Below are 19,050 nucleotides of genomic sequence, written 5' to 3'. Positions count from 1 at the left end.
AGCTTGGGTCATGATCTCACAGTTCATGAGATTGAGCCCCACATCAGGCTCTGCACTGAGAGTGCGGAGCCTGATTGGGATTCTCTCTCCCTCTCTCCCTGTCCCTCCATGTCTGTCTGTCTCTCTCTCTCTCTCTCTCTCTCAATAAATAAATATACTTTAAAAATTTTTAATAAAAATAAAATCAAGAATTTGATATAAAAGTCACCTGCCCATATATCCTAGCCCTTCTCTGTCATTAAGAAGAGCTTTCTCTTTGGAAATGTGATCATTTTTCAGTCTAAAGAAATGTGCCAGAATCTGCCTCCACCTTCCTCTGTCTTATGTCTTCTTGAACATCTGTCTCCCTGCAAAGAAACAGGAAACATGGCTTGCTCCTGATTGAAGGCAAAAGCCCTCTGTGCTTCAACAAGCTAGACATTCGGGTGCCTTTTAATGCTTTTAAAATGCCACTTAGTTAACTCACATTTTAACTTTATTAAGATGCCAAATCAATTTCATTGTATAACATGAAAATGTGTAAAGAAATTCTCTTTAGTAAAAGACATCTTTACAATCTTTTAATAAAATTAGAAGCATAGCTCCACCTTATTAGTTTTTAAGTGAAATTTGGAATCTCTAAGTTTATTTCTTCTAGTTTTAAAATTTAAAAAGAATAGGTTTTGGGGCGCCTGGGTGGCTCAGTCGGTTAAGCGTCCGACTTCAGCTCAGGTCATGATCTCGCGGTCCGCGAGTTCGAGCCCCACGTCAGGCTCTGGGCTGATGGCTCAGAGCCTGGAGCCTGCTTCCGATTCTGTGTCTCCCTCTCTCTCTGCCCCTCCTCCATTCATGCTGTGTCTCTCTCTGTCTCAAAAATAAATAAACGTTAAAAAAAATAAAAAATAAATAAAAATAAAAAGAATAGGTTTTTTGGGAGCCTCCCTAGGCTTGCTGCTGGGGGCCTCACTGGCTATATTTGCCCTCTTGGTAATTTCACCCTTAAAAACATTGACAGACAATATGTGAAAAGTCCACATATAAGAGAACTGTGTTAAAAATTAGTTTCCAAACTAAGCTGCTAGGACATTTGAGTAGTCGGTATATGGAGGGGGGACCCCAAAGGCCTCTGTATTTCCTCTCTAGCAAAGGCTAGTGTGGACACACATCCCAGGCAAAGTAATACTGAGACTTGATGCACAAATCGCCCTGTGCTTTGCAGACACCACGGGGGAGAAAATTTCAGGTTTCACATGTTCACCTGTGGGTGCTGTGCTTTTAGGAGAAATACACCATTGGCCAAATCCAGGTAAAAGACAAGAAAATGCTAGCCCAGGTGGCTGGCATGAAGCATAGAGAAATTTTCTTCCCAGATTGTTTGAACATTTTATGGGAAAGAGTCTATTTGTGGTTATTTGGTTGGGTTTTTTTGTTTTGTTTTGTTTTTCAATATATGAAGTTTATTGTCAAATTGTTTTCCATACAACACCCAGTGCTCATCCCAAAAGGTGCCCTCCTCAATACCCATCACCCACCCTCCCCTCCCTCCCACCCCCCATCAACCCTCAGTTTGTTCTCAGTTTTTAACAGTCTCTTATGCTTTGGCTCTCTCCCACTCTAACCTCTTTTTTTTTTTTCCTTCCCCTCCCCCATGGGTTTCTGTTAAGTTTCTCAGGATCCACATAAGAGTGAAACCATATGGTATCTGTCTTTCTCTGTATGGCTTATTTCACTTAGCATAACACTCCAGTTCCATCCATGTTGCTACAAAAGGCCATATTTGATTCTTTCTCATTGTCATGTAGTACTCCATTGTGTATATAAACCACAATTTCTTTATCCATTCATCAGTTGATGGACATTTAGGCTCTTTCCATAATTTGGCTATTGTTGAGAGTGCTGCTATAAACATTGGGGTACAAGTGCCCCTATGCATCAGTACTCCTGTATCCCTTGGGTAAATTCCTAGCAGTGCTATTGCTGGGTCATAGGGTAGGTCTATTTTTAATTTTTTTAGGAACCTCCACACTGTTTTCCAGAGTGGCTGCACCAATTTGCATTCCCACCAACAGTGCAAGAGGGCTCCCGTTTCTCCACATCCTCTCCGGCATCTATAGTCTCCTGATTTGTTCATTTTGGCCACTCTGACTGGCGTGAGGTGATATCTGAGTGTGGTTTTGATTTGTATTTCCCTGATGAGGAGCGACGTTGAGCATCTTTTCATGTGCCTGTTGGCCATCTGGATGTCTTCTTTAGAGAGGTGTCTATTCATGTTTTCTGCCCATGTCTTTACTGGGTTATTTGTTTTTCAGGTGTGGAGTTTGGTGAGCTCTTTATAGACTTTGGATACTAGCCCTTTGTCTGATATGTCATTTGCAAATATCTTTTCCCATTCCGTTGGTTGCCTTTTAGTTTTGTTGGTTGTTTCCTTTGCTGGTTGGGTTTTTTTAAAAATGTTTATTTATTTATGTTGAGAGAGAAAGAGGGAGGGGGAGAGAGAGAGAGAGAGAGAGAGAGAGAGAGAGAGAGAGCGCAAGCACATGAGTGGGGAAAAGGCAGAGAAAGGGAGAGAGAAAATCCCAAACAGCTTCTTCGCTGTCAGCACAGAGCCTGGGCTCGAACTCATGGCTTATGAGGTCATGACCTATTTGTGGTTATTTGGATAGCAGTGTGACCAGATGCTCCCGTCCTGGCTGTAAGCGGATGTTCTGAAAGGAAGGGAGACCTGAATTAACCTCCATGTGGGCCAGAGGTCACATACCCCCAGCCCCCACCGCTATCCTGGAGGCCACAGAGTGAGGACAGCACAGGCTAAGTGGCACTAGGCAGGTAAAAAGAAACAAGACAGCTAACAGCATAATGACAACCTTGGACACTGGCCTTGTGAGGGACACCGTGGGGAGTAAGGGCTGGGATGGCCTTACAGGGCCATGCTGCTATGAAGCCAGCAGAGGCAAGCCCCATGGTATCAATGCTCTGAATTTGCCCAGAAGAGTCGAAATCTAGATTTTTATTTAAAACTTTTGGTTTTAAAGTGTGAACTCAGGGCTCCTGGGTGGCTCAGTTGGTTAAGTGTCTGACTTTTGATTTGGGCTCAGGTCATGATCTCGCAGTTTGTGAGTTCGAGCCCCACCTCAGGCTCTGCCCTGGCAGCATGGAGCCTGCTTGGGATTCTCTCTCTCTCTCCCTCCTCCCCCAATTGCACCGTTTCCATCTCTCTCAAAATAAATAAATTAACTTAAAAAAGTTTTTTAAGTGTGGGCTTAATTCTTTGAAAAACACAGTCTCAACCAAAAACCAAAAAGAAAACAGAAACTACCGCATCTGGCCCATTCATAGGATGATCATCTATCTGTTCCTGGTTGCCTGAAACTCTCCGATTTACACCTTCAGTCTGGCTGTAATTGTCCCCAAAAACGATGAGGCCCACGGCCCTCCCGTCCTAGTGAAACCACTTGACCCTACTATTTGATTACGCAAATGCAAAGCAAAGACTGTGACATGAAGACATTTGAGAAGCTGGGCCTCTTACTCTGTGGTCACATACAAGGGGGCCCAGCTGTGGGGAGAGCTGCACACCCCAGATCATATTTACTGTGGGAAATACTCCTCTAAGTGAGGTATTGGACTACTTTTGCCAGCATCACGATGGACCTCTTTGAAAGTAAGTGTTCCTGTTTGAGCGGCTGTTCCAAAGAGGTCAAGAACGGAGACCCAGAAGACTAAAGAAGAATGGTAAGCCCCAACCTTTGCTTTGCATGGGAGTATCAAGTTAGGGGAAGCTCACTCCAGCCTGTGTTAGTCATGCCCCCAGCATATAATATTTCGAACCAAAACCTTCTGTCTCCTTCAAGGAATCCACTGATGTTGTAGTCTCTGATCCTCTCCTGTGCTCTGATTTAGTGAGTTTGCGATGGGACCCAGGATCTGCATTTTAACATAAGCGTCTATTGATTCCAGTGCACATAAGCCAACTGCAACTCTGAGAAAGGTGGTACTGGAGTGTTAGGGAGAGACCACATCACTGTAAGGAGAGGTGAGGACTCCCCCATGAGGGGAATGGAACTTCCTTCCCTCAATCATGCTGGGCAAGAATAGGAAGGCACGTGAGGTGGAATTTTCCTTCCTTCTCAGCCTCACAGAGTCCAAAGAGACTAGCAGGGCTAGTCTCACACTCTTCGAGTGTGAAAGAAGCTGGTCTCCAGGGCATGGAAGCAGGTTGGGGGTTAGGCTGGGAAGCATCCTGTGGCCAGTACTCTGTGAGTGTGGCCAATTATCCCAGAGCCATCAGCAAGCCCTTGACATCTGAGCTGTGGTATAGGGAGAGGAATCCATTCTTCTTCTCAGTCTGTGTCTACTCTTGGGCTGCGGGGAGGGTTAAGGGGGAAGGGCATATAACCCCAAGGTGTGTACAGCAGCAACAGAGGCCTTAGAAGGCAGTGGCCCTGGAACCTTCTGGAGGTGACTGAATATGGAGAAAAGCCTATTAAAGGCTCAGAGCAGTGGGGGAGAACACTGGGGTTCATCCCCCATCACTCCTGTCTAGAGAAGAGGGCACATTGAAGGGCACTTGTCCTTCAGCCACACAGAAAGACACTTTGGAGCAAATTTGGCCTTTTGTTGCTAATAGTTTAATTGCACCCTTGAACCAAAAAAAGGCAGGCAGCATTTGGGTTATGAATACAAAAATAAAATAAAAAATAAAAATTACTTGCCCTTCTCTATGTATATCTGTTTATTAAAACCCCACACTCACGTTAGTGGGTCTTTTACTCTGGATAAAAATCAATCCAGGTTCTCCTCACTTGGTGGAGTACGCAGGCTCCAACCCAGCATAGTAGTCAAGGAGGTTCTGAGGGCAGAGGAGGATGTGAGGGAGAGGCCACACCTCCCAAAGGCTGTAGCAGGCTTCGTGCCTTGTTCAATCTGCAGACACCTTCTGTGGAGACCGACATAGTATGCTGTGTCCCCGGCGGGGCGGGGAAATTGCAGCCAAGTGAACCTCTCGCATTGATGTGAACGTATCCTATATGGGGACACCTCGGTTTAGAGAACCCCAGGTAGAAATGTTTTATAAAGTGCTTCTTTCTCCATTAACATTTATGTTAAACCTAAAAGTGTATTTCTGAACTACAGTAATTACTGTACCCCAAGTTGTGCCCCAGATTCATTATGGTCTTTCACGCTTTTTAAGCCCTACCACCAACCTAGACCTTGCCTATACACACCCAAACTGGTTACCCCAAATTTCTCACAGTTCCTGAACGTAAACCGCGCCTTTCTTGTTTTTGCCTTTTTCGTGCTTCTTTCTCCTTCTGGAATGCCCAGGCTGTGTTCTCCGGCTGACAAAATCTTGCCTAGCCTTCATGTCCCACTTAGCCATCAAGCCCTGCTCTGAGCCTTCCCTGCCCCCTATAGCAGCAGTACAACCTCATGGGTGCTTCCTGTCATGTGGCGCTCTATCCTGAGGATGCCTGTTGGTCTTCCCCACTCCTCTGCAGAAAGAGCCCCTCGATGAAGACTCTCTTTTCTTGCCTGTGTGCTCAAGATGAATGGAATCAAGTTCAGCGGCACATTGGAGAAAAACCCAAAGTAACAGCAGTTGAAAGGAGTTAGAAGCAGGAAGCTGTGGTGGTTAATTTTAGGCGTCAACTTGGCTGGGATACAAGGTGCCCAGATATTTGCTTACGTGTCATTTTGGATGTGCCTGTGAGGGTGTTTCTAGCTGAGATTAACATTTGAATCTGTTGACTGAGTACACTGGACTGCTCTCCCCAACATAGGTGGACCTCATCCAACCTGGTAAAGGCCTGAACAGGACAAAAGGCAGGGGTGAAGGAGAATTCACACTCTCTGCCTGGCTCTTTCTGACATGGGTCATCAGTCCTCTGCTGCGCTTCAACTAGAACTTACACCACTGGCTCTCCCGGGTTTCCAGCTTGCAGGTGGCAGATCGTGGAACTTCCCAGCCTCCATAATCACATGAGCCAATTCCTTATAATACATTTCTCTCTCCCATATATGTACACAAATGCATATATATCTCCTCTTGGTCCTGTGTCTCCGGAGAACCCTAATATAGTAGTCCAGGCTGTGGGTGCTCCTCAGTCACCAGAGACCCTGACTCCATCTACCTCCACCATCTTAGCATTGGGTCTCCTGGTCCACAATGGCTTCTGAGTCACAGCCATCAGGTTTGTGTTCCAGGCAGCCAGACAGAGGAAGGGACAAGAAAAAGGGTTTTCCCCTTCCTTTTAAGAATTCTCAGAAGCCTCACATGATCCTCCATTCACATGGACAAACCTTGTTGCAAAACGGACAGGAAAATGGAGATGTTTAGCCAAGCAGTAGCGGGCACTAAAACATCTTAATACTAAGATGGGAAGAACAGCTAATTCGAGGCCTCAGCCACACATGGGCACAAAGCAGACATTCACAGGATGTCTGCTAAACACATTAAAGGGGGCTCAGTCATCACTGAAGGGTTATCATGCCTGGTCTTGTGACAAGCTGTGCTGTAAATCCAGGAACATTTCTAGGCAGTTCAAAAGCCCCTCTCCTCATACCTCCCTCCTTGTCCTAGACACTACAGGCAGGCTCATCATAAAACATCAACTCTCCCTAAGTTAATCTATAAATGTCATGTTAAATTAAATTAAAATGCCAACAGGCCTTTTTAGAAACAAGAAAAACTGATTATAAAGTTTATATTGAAATATAAAAAAGCTGTAGTCAAAAATAGAAATCTGAAATTGACAAACAGAGCAATGTAGGGTATGATAAAGGGCTTTTCCAATCAGTGGAGAAGAGTGTTTCTTCTAAAATTGTTATTGCAGACAATTGGGTAGCCATCTGGAGGAAAGCTGGATTCCTATCTAGCCTTATCCTAGAATAAATTCCAGATGGATCAAATATTTAAATGTAGTAAATAAAATCACAAACTTGAAATATTTTTTAAGCTTGGAATCAAGAAGGACTTCTTAAGTATGACTCAAAACCCAAAGACGTAGAAGAACAAATGGATAAATTCAACTCCATAAGAATAAAAATGATTTTGTGTTTTTTTAAAAATGCAAATAACACTGAAGTTAAAATGCATATAGGGAAAAGCCTTTTCAACTTGTATCTTTTATCTACAGAGAGCTTCCACAAATCCATGAGAAAAAGGCCAGAAACCCAACAGAAAAGAGGCAAAGGACATGAAGAGACAATTCACAGAAAAGGAAATATGAAGGGTCCTTGAACATAGGAAAAGATGTTTCACCTCATTTAATAGATTCCTCATATCCTAAAGACATACATTCCCACATACAAATTTCTACATGTACAAAAATTCTTAAAAAAAAAAAAATTCTTTGCAGGATGGCTTATAATAACAAGCTGACCCATGTCCACTAACAAGGGATTGATTCAATAAACCATGGTTCATTCATACAATGGAGTCCTGTGTGTCCTAGAAAAGATCTTTGGAGTACAGTAACGGAAGAATCTCCAACACATACTGTTTAAGTAAAAAAGTCATGAAAAACATGACTCAGAAGAGTATATGTGCTATACTACAATTTGTGAAGAAAAGAGAAAGTATGTATAAGCATATGTGTGTGTGTGTGTGTATGCATAAAATAGCAAGAACCAGGAAGTAACTACCTTTACATTGGGAGGCCTGGGGTAACAGAGGGACAGCAGTGAAAGGGAGACCTTTTAATCTATTAACTTTGTATTTAAATTTAGATTTGCATATATTATATTACCTAATCAAAAACATTTAAAAAAATAAAGCAGTTGGGTTTAGATCAACAGAGAAACCAGATTCTAACATAGCAGAGGGTCATTGGAGGCATGAAAACCAAGAAATAACCGGAAGGAAAAAAAAACAACTGAAAGAGTGTTTGGACTAAAGACAGAATTCAGTATAGGGAGAAAGACCCAAAATTCTGTTCCCTTAAGAAATGGTGCTGGGACACTGGATAACCACATGCAAAAGAATGAAATTTGATCCTAACTTCAAACCATATACAAAAATTAACTCAAAATAGATGAAAGGTCTGTATGTTAGAGCCAAAGCTATAAAACTCCTGGAAGAAAACATAGGGTAAATCTTCACTACTCTGGATATGGCAATGGTTTCTTAGACATGACATCAAAAGCTCAAGCAACTGACGAAAAAAAATAAATTGGGCATCATCAAAATTAAAAAATTTTGTCTTTCAAAGGACACCATCAAGAAAGTGAAAAGACGACCTACAGAATGGGAGAACATATTTTTAAATCATAAATCTGTTAAAGGATTTGTACCCAGAATACATAAAGAATTCTTACAACTCAATAATAAAAAAAAAAACTCCAATTTTTAAATGGGCAGAGAATCTGAGCAGACGGTTTTTCAAAGAACATATTACGAACGGCTGACAGCCCATGAAAAGATGTTCAACATCATTAGTCATCAGGGAAATGCAAATCAAAACCACGGCGAGATACCACTTCTCACCCATTAGGACGGCTATTATCAAAAAGTCAACAAGTGTTGGTGAGGCTACAGAGAAATCAGAATTCTCAGACACCGTTGGTGGGAATGTAAAGTGGTGCAGCCACTTTGGAAAAAAACCTGACAGTTCCTGAAAAAGTAAAACATAGACTTCCCAGCAATATTACTACTAGATATATATCCAAGAGAAATGAAAACCTATGTTGACACAAAAAGTGGTACGTGAATGTTCATAGCATATTTATGCATGATGTCCAGAAGCTGGAAATAACTCAAATGTCCATCAACTGATAAGTGGATAAAAAAAAATCTTGTATATCTGTATAATGGAATATTGTTCAGCCATAAAAAGGAATGAAGTGCTGATACATGCTACAACATGGATGGACTTTGAAAACATTATGCTAAGTGAAATAAGCCAATTATAAAACACCATATATTATATGATTCCATTCGTATGAAATGTCCAAGTAGGCAAATATAGAGAAATAGAAAGAAAGTATATCAGTGGTTACACAGGGCTGCAGGCTGGAGGATTGAGGGTGTGATAGAGCGTGGGGTTTCTTTTTAACATAATGAAAATATTCTGTAATTGACTGTGGTAATGGCTATACACAAATCTGTGTATACACTGAAAACCACCGAATTGTATGCTTTAAATGGGTGAACTGTATGAGATGTGAATTATACATCTATAAAACTGTTATCAAAAGTGGGGCGCCTGGGTGGTTCAGTTGGTTAAGCATCCAGCTTCAGCTCAGGTCATGATCTCTCAGTTCATGAGTTCAAGCCCTGCGTCGGGCTCTGTGCTGACAGCTCAGAGCCTGGAGCCTGTTTCAGATTCTGTGTCTCCCTCTCTCTCTGACCCTCCCCCGTTCATGCTCTGTCTCTCTCTGTCTCAAAAATAAATAAACGTTAAAAAAATTTTTTTTTAATTAAAAAAGTCAGTTGCCCCATCCCTCCAAACTATTTGAACAATTTTAGAAAGAACGAGATTCTATCTACATCCACCTATAGGAGCTGGTTTTGTAAAGATGTTCACATCATATACACGTGAACAATTGTGCCATGTGTGTATAGTGTGTGTACATACATTTGCACAAGTAAAAATATGTCAGGACTCTTGACCAGGTTTACCTGAGAAAGGCATACTCTATACACTTCTGTGTTATTTGAATTTTTTTACAATGAGCACTTGCTATTTTGTTAGGAAACAATAAAAATAAGAAAAGGCAAAAAGTGAGCTCCTTTATAGACAACTGTTAATTATTGAGCCCCTGCTACATGCTATACACGGCTCTGACCTCCTTGTCTACCTGATCTCATCTAATCCTCAAAAGACCCTTCCACAGCCCTACACAGTAAGCATTCTCTCTTCCTGGGTGGGAAGACTGAGTCCCAGCACTGAGGTGAGGGACTCGGCCAGGCTCTCTTACACAGGCGAGTGGTGGCCACACCTGGGAGCAGAGCACTCACAGATAGGACCCCAGGCCCAAGCATTCCACCTCCACCCGCTCTTTGCTGGAATGAAACTCAAGCTTTTTTTGTTATGTTCCCAAAACTGACCTCTTGGGAGTCTACTTCAACAACAGTGGATGACAACAATAACCCAGTCAAAGTGCACATATGAAATCAACCACGTTTGTGGAACAAATTACAAAGTTCACCGAAATTAAGCAAGAGCCTAAGTAACACCAAGAGGCTCAGAGCAGCCGGTGATCAGGCTCCAAGGCTTGACTGATTCTTGTCCTTAAAATGTTCCAGTCATTTAAATATTCATTAGGAATTCAGCATCACTGGGGAAATGGATTCAACGAGATAAACACCACAATTCACAATGGAAAAATATCCGAAACTGCTTGTTGATCCCTGTCCTTTCTGAAGCAAGCAGTGGAGTGGCACTAAAGCCAGGCAGCACACTGGCATTTAAACAGTGTGTGCCTTCTTGGAAGGCGTCCTTGGAGAGACCTCTATTTTTCCTTCTTTTGAAAAATGTTTCCAAAGCACCTAATAGTATCTCAGTGGTTTTCTGTAGAAATTTAAAAAACAAACACTTGCCTTGGAGAAAAGTGCTTAGTACAAATTGTTGCTGACAACTTTTCATCTCCCTTTGGGGATCAGTTGACCTGCTGGAGAAAACTGCCTCCCTAGGTTTTTTGGGAGCTGGAAAATCTCTGAAACTGTGGAGCAGAGAAGACTTACTTCTCTCGTTTGGCGACCATGGTGAACAGTGGCTTTTCACTTCTGCTGCCTCCCTTCCAGCTTCCTGCAGTAACAGCCCTGTTGTTTTAGGGACCCACCTATCCCCTACTCTTGGTCTATCCGGCCCAACTGGGATGCCACTCTTTGCCCTGTGGCAGCTGAAATGTTATGCCCAGCTAATCAGAGCACAGCACGTCCAAGGCCAGAGTGATTGGCTTTTCTTAGGCTAGTGTGAGTTTGGTTTCCTGTCACTTGGAACCAAAATGGTTTTCACTGGATCAGCCACCAAACACAACAGTGCATGCTCAGAAAAACTGAATAGCCACTTCTATAGCAGCTAATGGAAACTGGGGGGTTGGGGAGGGGCCTGGGACACCTCTCGCACATGAACCGGGGCAGCTCCCTGCAGCTCCAGGCGCATACCACTCCAGCGTGGGGCTTGACCTTCCCACCCATGCAATAGCCAACTTGTCACTCACCTTATCTTCCTCTTAGGGCACCCCCAAACAAACTCACTCACCCAGAGGTGACCACGTACAAAGTAGAATTTATAGAAGCTTCTCTAGGAGAGAGGGGAGGGCTTCTATCACATACCCAACAACAATGACTTTAGAAGTCTTCATCACTTGTCTGTACTCCCCACAGCTCTTCTCTGTCTCCCCTGGCCTGCACATCCTCCTCTTCCTCCTCCTCCCCCCAAGGAGCTCTACATTCTTACCAGCCGCACCCCCCCACCTCGCCCTGACAGAAGCAAACATTTTCTTATTTTGTCAGGCAGCAAACTCCTTCCTTGTCTCCATTCCAGGCAAAAATGGACCACAGGCTGTGAGGCTTCACCGTGGTACCTGTTTTGAGTTAGGAAACCATGCCATGCTCATCATGTATGTTAATGAGCTCTCAGCAACCTGTGAGCTAACGAGCCATGCTATCCAGACTTTTAAAACAGCGTTTCATGGAGTGAGGCAACTTGCTCCTGGCCACAAAGCTGGCTGGGGGTAGAGTCAGCACTCAAACCTAGTCTGCCTTTGCAATCCAGATTAAGCTAAATAACTGGCATGGACAAGCCATGTGCTGATGAATAAGGGAGAGAGGCAACGGAGGAGGCTGAGAGCATTAGGATCCGCTTCATTGGATGTGAAGGTGTCCAAACACGTTAGGGTTTTGGCAAAGGTAATATATGAAATATATGTCTCATATATGGCAAATATATGTTATGGAGGTTTTTCTGAGAAAAATGATTGTAACGTTGATATGTTTAGGAAAATTGCATATTTCTCAATTTGTTCTTCTGTTTGTCACAGCAATTGTTGCTATTTTCCAAACAGGTTGACTCATAACGTGAGTTATGCCTGCCCTGGCATGCAGACTTACAGCGTGGATGGAGCCTTTGTTGTTTAAAGTGTACATTTCAACAGGCTGTAAGATCCCAGCAAAAGGTGCCCCCCAAACCCCCTATTGCCAACCATCTCCAGGCCACAGAGTTCCCCCAACTTTGGGGACAGTATTATTTCCAAATCTCCTTTTGACTGGAGCATTCTCTGCACAACCCAAGGAGCCCCATCTAAGTGTCTATGGGGACTGGTCTTCAAGGGAAGAGGTAGTGGGGTCTTTGGTTATAGATCTCCCCAGCTCTGACTGGGCCCCAGGTGGCTGCTGTGTAAATTAAATCTCCCTTGGCAAAAAAACAAAACAAAACATGCCCCCAATCCCTTTCCTGAACAAGACAACCTTGGGCACACGTGTTTAAGAAAATGCTTTGAAGGTTTGTCAAATGGAAGCATGTGAAAGAAGGAAGGAAGGAAGGAAGGAAGGAAGGAAGGAAGGAAAAGAAAGAAAGAAAGAAAGAAAGAAAGAAAGAAAGAAAGAAAGAAAGAAAAAAGAAGAGAAAATAGAATAGAAAAGAAAAGAAAAGAAAAGCATGTGTATCATTTTATGGACTGGAGGCATAGAAAAAAGAAAAGATTGCTATTTTCTTTGTCCACAATACCATATGCACAGTTTGGGGTGGAGAGTCAGAGATGGTGTGAAGCCCCCTCTTAGGGTTTATATAGACAAAAATCTACTCAACCTCACAATCCTCAGTTTTCTCATCAATAAAATGGGAGTGGTAATAACACCTTCCTGATGCGACTATTATGAGGATAAAAATGAAAGAATATAAGGAGCTGAGCCTAGATCCTGGCACACTGTTAAGCCATCAATAAATGTTAGGAATTATTATTCCTTATTATTATCCTGAGTATCCCTTTTATTCAAAGGTTATATTCTTTTCCCATGAGGAAAAAGATGAAGTTTGGTTTTGAATATCCTCTGCAATAAAGCAGCAGCATCTGTATTCCTTGGCCTTTCCTTTGGGTCCAGTGGTTCTAAGAAGGAAGTGACTGCAGGGTATTTTCATTTTGCACCTCAGCTGGAAATAAAGGTGACAAACAGCATGGGAGGCAGATAATTTGTAACACAGTTCAACTCTGGCCTCCGATTTTGAGAATTCCCTCTTATTACAAAACTTGCCCTGGGGATTCAAAATAAAAGCAGCTCACATTATCTCCTCTCTCTCCTCACATATGGAGCAAACCCAGTGAGCCCCATTGGACCCACACTGACCAACTTGGTTGGACACTGAACAGTCACCCTAGACTGAGCAAGCACTGCTAGGTATTCTCCCTGCATTGTCTTAATTCTCAGTCAACCATATGAAGAGGAAGTTGAGTCCAGAGGCAGTGTGGCTCAGTGCTCAGGATAAGAACACTAGACCCAACCAACTGGATACAAATCCGAGCTATGTGACCTTAGGAAAGTTACTCAATCTCTCTGACCCTCAACATCTTCATCAGTAGCATGAAAGTTATACATGCCTCATGGGGTATAGTGACAATTTAGAGGTGCTATTAGGTGGAAAAGACCAACAACAATGACTGGCACACAGTAAGTACGTGAAAGTACTTGATAAATACCAGATGTTATTGTTCTCACACCTACGTCATGGCAGAGTAAGTAAAATGGGCATCTCTAGTTTGTGCTGCCCAACATCTATATTCCTGTCTTCTGGAAACGGCAGTCCAGTTTTATTTTGAAGTTCCTTCTCTATTCATCGCACATGGTCTTGGATAGGCTGTGAAACAAATTACTCCAAGAAAGATATGGATGGTCCAAGAAATGCCAATCAGATATTCTTTTCTGGAATTGACTCAAGGATAGTGAAAAAATGACTGCACATGATTAGAAATCTAGGAATTCATCTTAGGAACAACATGGACCCAGGTCTCCATTAGTTCCTGCTGCCCAAACCTGCATATCTATTCCGGCCATGTCTTTCTACCCCACGAGCTCCATCTTAGTCTTCCTATGTGCAAATTCCAGAGGAAAGTTCTATAGCTTACAAGGAAAGAACTCTAAGACATCCTTCAAGATTCTTCCAACTTCAGCACTCTAATACATAACAATGACAGATAAAACTTTAAAAGACAAGCACTCTAAGATATAGTCAGCTCAAAAAAAGATATATATGTTTGGGTCCAAAAACAAGACGGGAATGCAACACTATAGATAGTACAGAAGGTACAAGTCTGCTGAGCACTGGAGCCCAAAGCAGGCTAGGTATCGGGGAGCTTGGCTTTTTTTTTTTTTACAAGACAACTAAAAATATTTCATGTGACATGGGGGACTGGCTCCAATCCCTGTGCTTAAAGTCAGGTGTTGAGATGTGGATCCCCTGGTTGGGAAATAAGCCTGAAACAAACTCTGGCCTACTCCCTGGAGCATTGATTTGTTTGAGGTTCTGGATCTCAAGAGGACGCTGGACAAAGAACACAGAATTAATTACTGACTTTTGTCTGGACCTAGGATTCCTCTAGCATTACCAAAGAATAGGACATGGAGAAAACAGATAACATTCAAACACAAAGAAAAAAAATAGAGTAGTTATATTAATAATTCCCAAAATAGAATTCATAAGAAGGAATATTAGCAAGAATAAGGAAAGATATTATGATGATAAAGGAATAAGTTCATTAAAAAAGAAATCCAAATATGAAAGCATCTAATAACAGAGTTCTAAAACATAAAGGATAAATTGATAGAGCTAAAAGGAAAAATAAACTAAACCGCAATTGTATTTGGATATTTTGACACTCATTCATTAACTGACAAAACAAAACAAAACAAACAAAAAAAGCTCTTAACATTATTAACGAACATGTCCTAATTGGTATTTCTGAAAGAGTCTACCCAACAACAGAATAAACATTCTTTTCAAATTTTATGGAATATGACCAAAATAAACTATATTCTGGGCATGAAACAAGTCTCAATAAATCTGAAAAGGACTGAAATAATACAGATATATTCTCTGACCAAAACAGAACTAATCTAGATATCAAGAACAGAAAATTATAAAAAAAAACCAAACCAACATTTGGAAATTAAACCATAAATTCCCAATTAACCAATGGTCAAATAAAAAAAAAGGAATTAGAAAATATTTTTCACTGAATCAAAGTGAAAATATAATATATTAAAATTTGTGGGATGCAATTGAAGCATTGCTTAGAGGAAAATGCATAACGTTAGTTATTTATATTAGGAAACAATAAAGGTCTAAAATCAGTGATCTAAACATGTACCTAAAGGAACTTTTTAAAAAAGAGCAAGTTAATATTAAAATAATAAGAAAATAAAAAATGAGAGCAGAGGGGCGCCTGGGTGGCTCCGTCGGTTAAGCAACTGACTTCGGCTCAGGTCATGATCTCACGGTTCATGGGTTCAAGCCCTGCATTGGGCTCTGTGCTGACAGCTCAGAGCCTGGAGCCTGCTTTGGATTCTGTGTCTCCCTCTTTCTGTCTCTCCTCCACTTGTGCTCTGTCTCTCTCTCTCTCTCTCTCTCTCAAAAATAAATAAAATGTAAAAAAAGAAAATTAAAAAAAATAAGAGCAAAAATCAATGACAGAAAATGAAAAAAAAATAAAATCAATAAAACTCTAAGTAGGTTTTTTGAAAAGTACTTTTTCAATTGGACAATTCTAGTCAGACTTTCCAGAAAAAAAGAAAAAAGACACATATTCCCAAAATCAGGAATGAAAGAAGAAACACAACAGAGTCTATAGACCTAGAAAGAATATTAAAAGAATACTGTGAACATTTCTTCCAACTTTTTAAATTGTGGTAAAATACATAAAAGCTATATATCTTAATCATTTGTAAGTCTACAGTTAAGTCATACTTGAATACATTTATAATATTGTACAATCGTTATCATCCTATCATCACTATCATCAGAATTCTTTTTATCTTACTTTTTAAAAGATTATTTAAAGAGGCGCCTGGGTGGCTCAGTCAGTTGAGCATCCGACTTCGGCTCAGGGCATAATCTCACAGTCCATGAGTTTGAGCCCCTCATCAGGCTCTGTGGTGACAGTTCAGAGCCTGGACCCTGCTTCAGGTTCTGTGTCTCCTTCTCTCTCTGCCCCTCCCTCATTCATGTTCTGTCTCTCTGTGTCTCATAAATAAATAAACATTAAAAAAAATTTAACGATTCTCTAAAAAGTAATCTCTATACTCAACATGGGCTGAAACTCACAATCCCAAGAACAAGAGTTACATTCTCCAACTAAGCCAGCCAGGTGCCCCTCTTTTCATCTTATAAGACTGAAACTGGGGGTGCCTGTGTGGGTCAGTTGGTTAAGCATCCGACTCTTGATTTCAGCTCAGGCCATGATCTCATGGTCATGGGATAGAGCCCTGTGTCCATCTCTACACTGAGCGGGGAGCCTGCTTAAGGTTCTCTCTCTCCTCAGAGCACCTGAGTGGCTCAGTTGGCTGGGCGTCTGACTTCAGCTTGGGTCATGGTTTGTGGGTTTGTGGGTTCGAGGCCCCCATCACGCTCTATGCTGACAGCTCAGAGGCTGGAGCCTGCTTCGGATTTTGTGTCTCCTTCTCTGCCCCTCCCCCATTTGTGCTCTCTCTCTCTCTCTAAAATAAATAAACATTAAAAAAAAATTCTCTCCTCTCTCTGTCCCTCCCCTGCTCATGCTGTCTCTCAAAATAGACATTTTTTAAGAACAAATATTTTTTTAAAACCTCTATATGTATTAAACAATAACTTCCCACTTCCCATCCCTCTAGCTCCTAGTAAACACCATTTTACCTCTGTCTCTATGATTTGGGCTACTCTAAGTATCTCATATAAGTGAAATTATACAGTACTTGCCTTTTGGCGACTTGCTTATTTCATTTAGCATAATATCCTCAAGGTTCATCCATGTTGTTGTGTATGTTAGAGTTTCCTTCCTTTTTAAAGCTGAATATGCCATTACATATATATACATTTTTAAAAATAATTCGACTCTTTTTAAAGTTTATTTATTTGAGGGGGGGAGGGGCAGAGACAGGGAGAGAGCAGGCTCCACTCTGACAGCACGGGTTGGACACTTATCCAACTGAGTCACTCAGGAGCTCCAAGTTTCTTTTTTAATTCCAGTTAGTTAACATATAGTGCTATATTAGTTTCAGGTGTACAATATAGTGATTCAACAATTCTACACATCACCCAGTGCTCATCATAAGTGCATTCCTTCATCCCCATCACCTATTTAATCCATCCTTCCAACATACCACATTTTTCTCATTCATCCATCCACCAATGAACACTCAGGGTCCTGTCACATTCCTACCAAAGTGCACAATGTTCTAATTTCCCCACATCCCTGCCAACACTTGCTACTTTCTTTTTTTTAATGTTTATTTCTGAGAGAAAGAGAGAGACAGACAGACAGAGAGACAGACTGTGAGCAGGGGAGGGGCAGAGAGAGAGGAAGACACAGAATCTAAAGTAGGCTCCACGCTCTGAGCTGTCAGCCCAACACAGGGCTCGAACCCACAAAGTGCAGGGTCATGACGTGGGCCGAAGTCAGACGCTTCACCCACTGAGTCACCCAGGCACCCTGTTTCTTTTCTTAGTAGTACCCATTATAATGAGGAAGGAGCCAAGATGGCGGAACAGCATGGAAGTTTTTTATATGTCTCGTGTCCATGAAATACAGCCAGACCAACACTAAACCATTCTATGCACCTAGAAACCTGATTGGAGGATTAACACAACAATCTGCACAACCTGAACCACAGAATTCAGCAGGTACACAGCGCAGAAAGGTGAATTTGGGGAGCAAGAAGCCGCAAAAGGTAGGGAAAGTGGGCAGAGAGAGGACGGAGACTAGGGAGGAGAGGAGAATACGGGAAAAGCACCCCTCCCCAAAAGCAGCTGGAGAGAAAGTGGAAAACTGCAAACAGCCGCAGGGACTAAACTAAAAAGGGAAAAAGGAGAAAGGAGAGGGTTTAAATTCCATTAATACTGTAAACAAGGGGAGAGCAAAGGCTGCAACTCCGTGGCTCAATACCTGGCAGTGCTCTGGTGGGAAGAGCGAATCCCCAGGAACAGAGTGGGGTCCGGGAGCTTCTCAGGCCACACAGGGAAAAGCAGTTCCACTGCAGGAAGACATGTGGTAGAGACTGTTGAAGCCACCTGGTCCCAGCAGACCCCAGAAGGCAGCCACATTTGCTGGTGCTGGGGCAAGGTCATTAAGGGTGAAGCCTGGTGCCAGATGTGTGTTGTGATTTTCCATAATCCCTGAAACGCTGCTGCTACATTGTCTCGCAAACTTTTTCTGGGACGGGCTGGCACCTGGCCGCAGTCTCTGGGCACCGGCAACAGCAGGGTCCAGCGGGCATTCCTGGGTGCAGCTGACATTCGGCCATTGCTCATTCGGCCATCGTTCGGTGAGACCCTCCCGCAGAGGGGCAGAACTGGTCAAAGCCGCAGTCCTTCGGAAGTAAGGGGCTGGGGAAAACAGCCGCATCTGAGTCAAAACTCGTGAGAGAGGTACTGCCTGGGGCTTGGTCATGAAGAGTGAAAAAGCGGGGAGTGGACCAGAGCTGAAGACAGAGAACGGGTGCACGATTGCTGATAGGGAGAATGGACTGGGTAGCTGGGTGGTGCCATTTTTGTCACTCCCGCGCATGTGCATACACACCCACGAGCACCGCAACAATCCACCCCAGTAGGCTAGTAGCGCGATCTACTGGGGAGTGAAGCTGTTACACTGAGCCCCGCCCAAGCGGGCCAACTTCGCTCTTCAAGAACACATGTCTCACCGCCAGCTTAATTTATGGACTCTAACGGCCTACGTAGACTGACTTCTAGGGGAAAACGAAGCAATTTCAGTCCTACTTCAATCTGTTAGCAGGTTCATCTATTCAATTTTCTTTCTTTTTTTCTTTTTTCTTTTTCTCTTTTATAATTCTTTTTCTTGAATACATAAAGAGAAAAAATTCATTTTTATTTTCAATTTTTATTAAAAATATTTTTCTTTAATTTTTATTACTATATTTCTTAC

Source organism: Lynx canadensis, chromosome D2, assembly GCF_007474595.2.
Source record: "Lynx canadensis isolate LIC74 chromosome D2, mLynCan4.pri.v2, whole genome shotgun sequence".
Lineage (NCBI taxonomy): Eukaryota > Metazoa > Chordata > Mammalia > Carnivora > Felidae > Lynx > Lynx canadensis.
The sequence above is the reverse complement of the archived record's forward strand: the minus strand, read 5'-3'. Positions refer to the sequence as shown.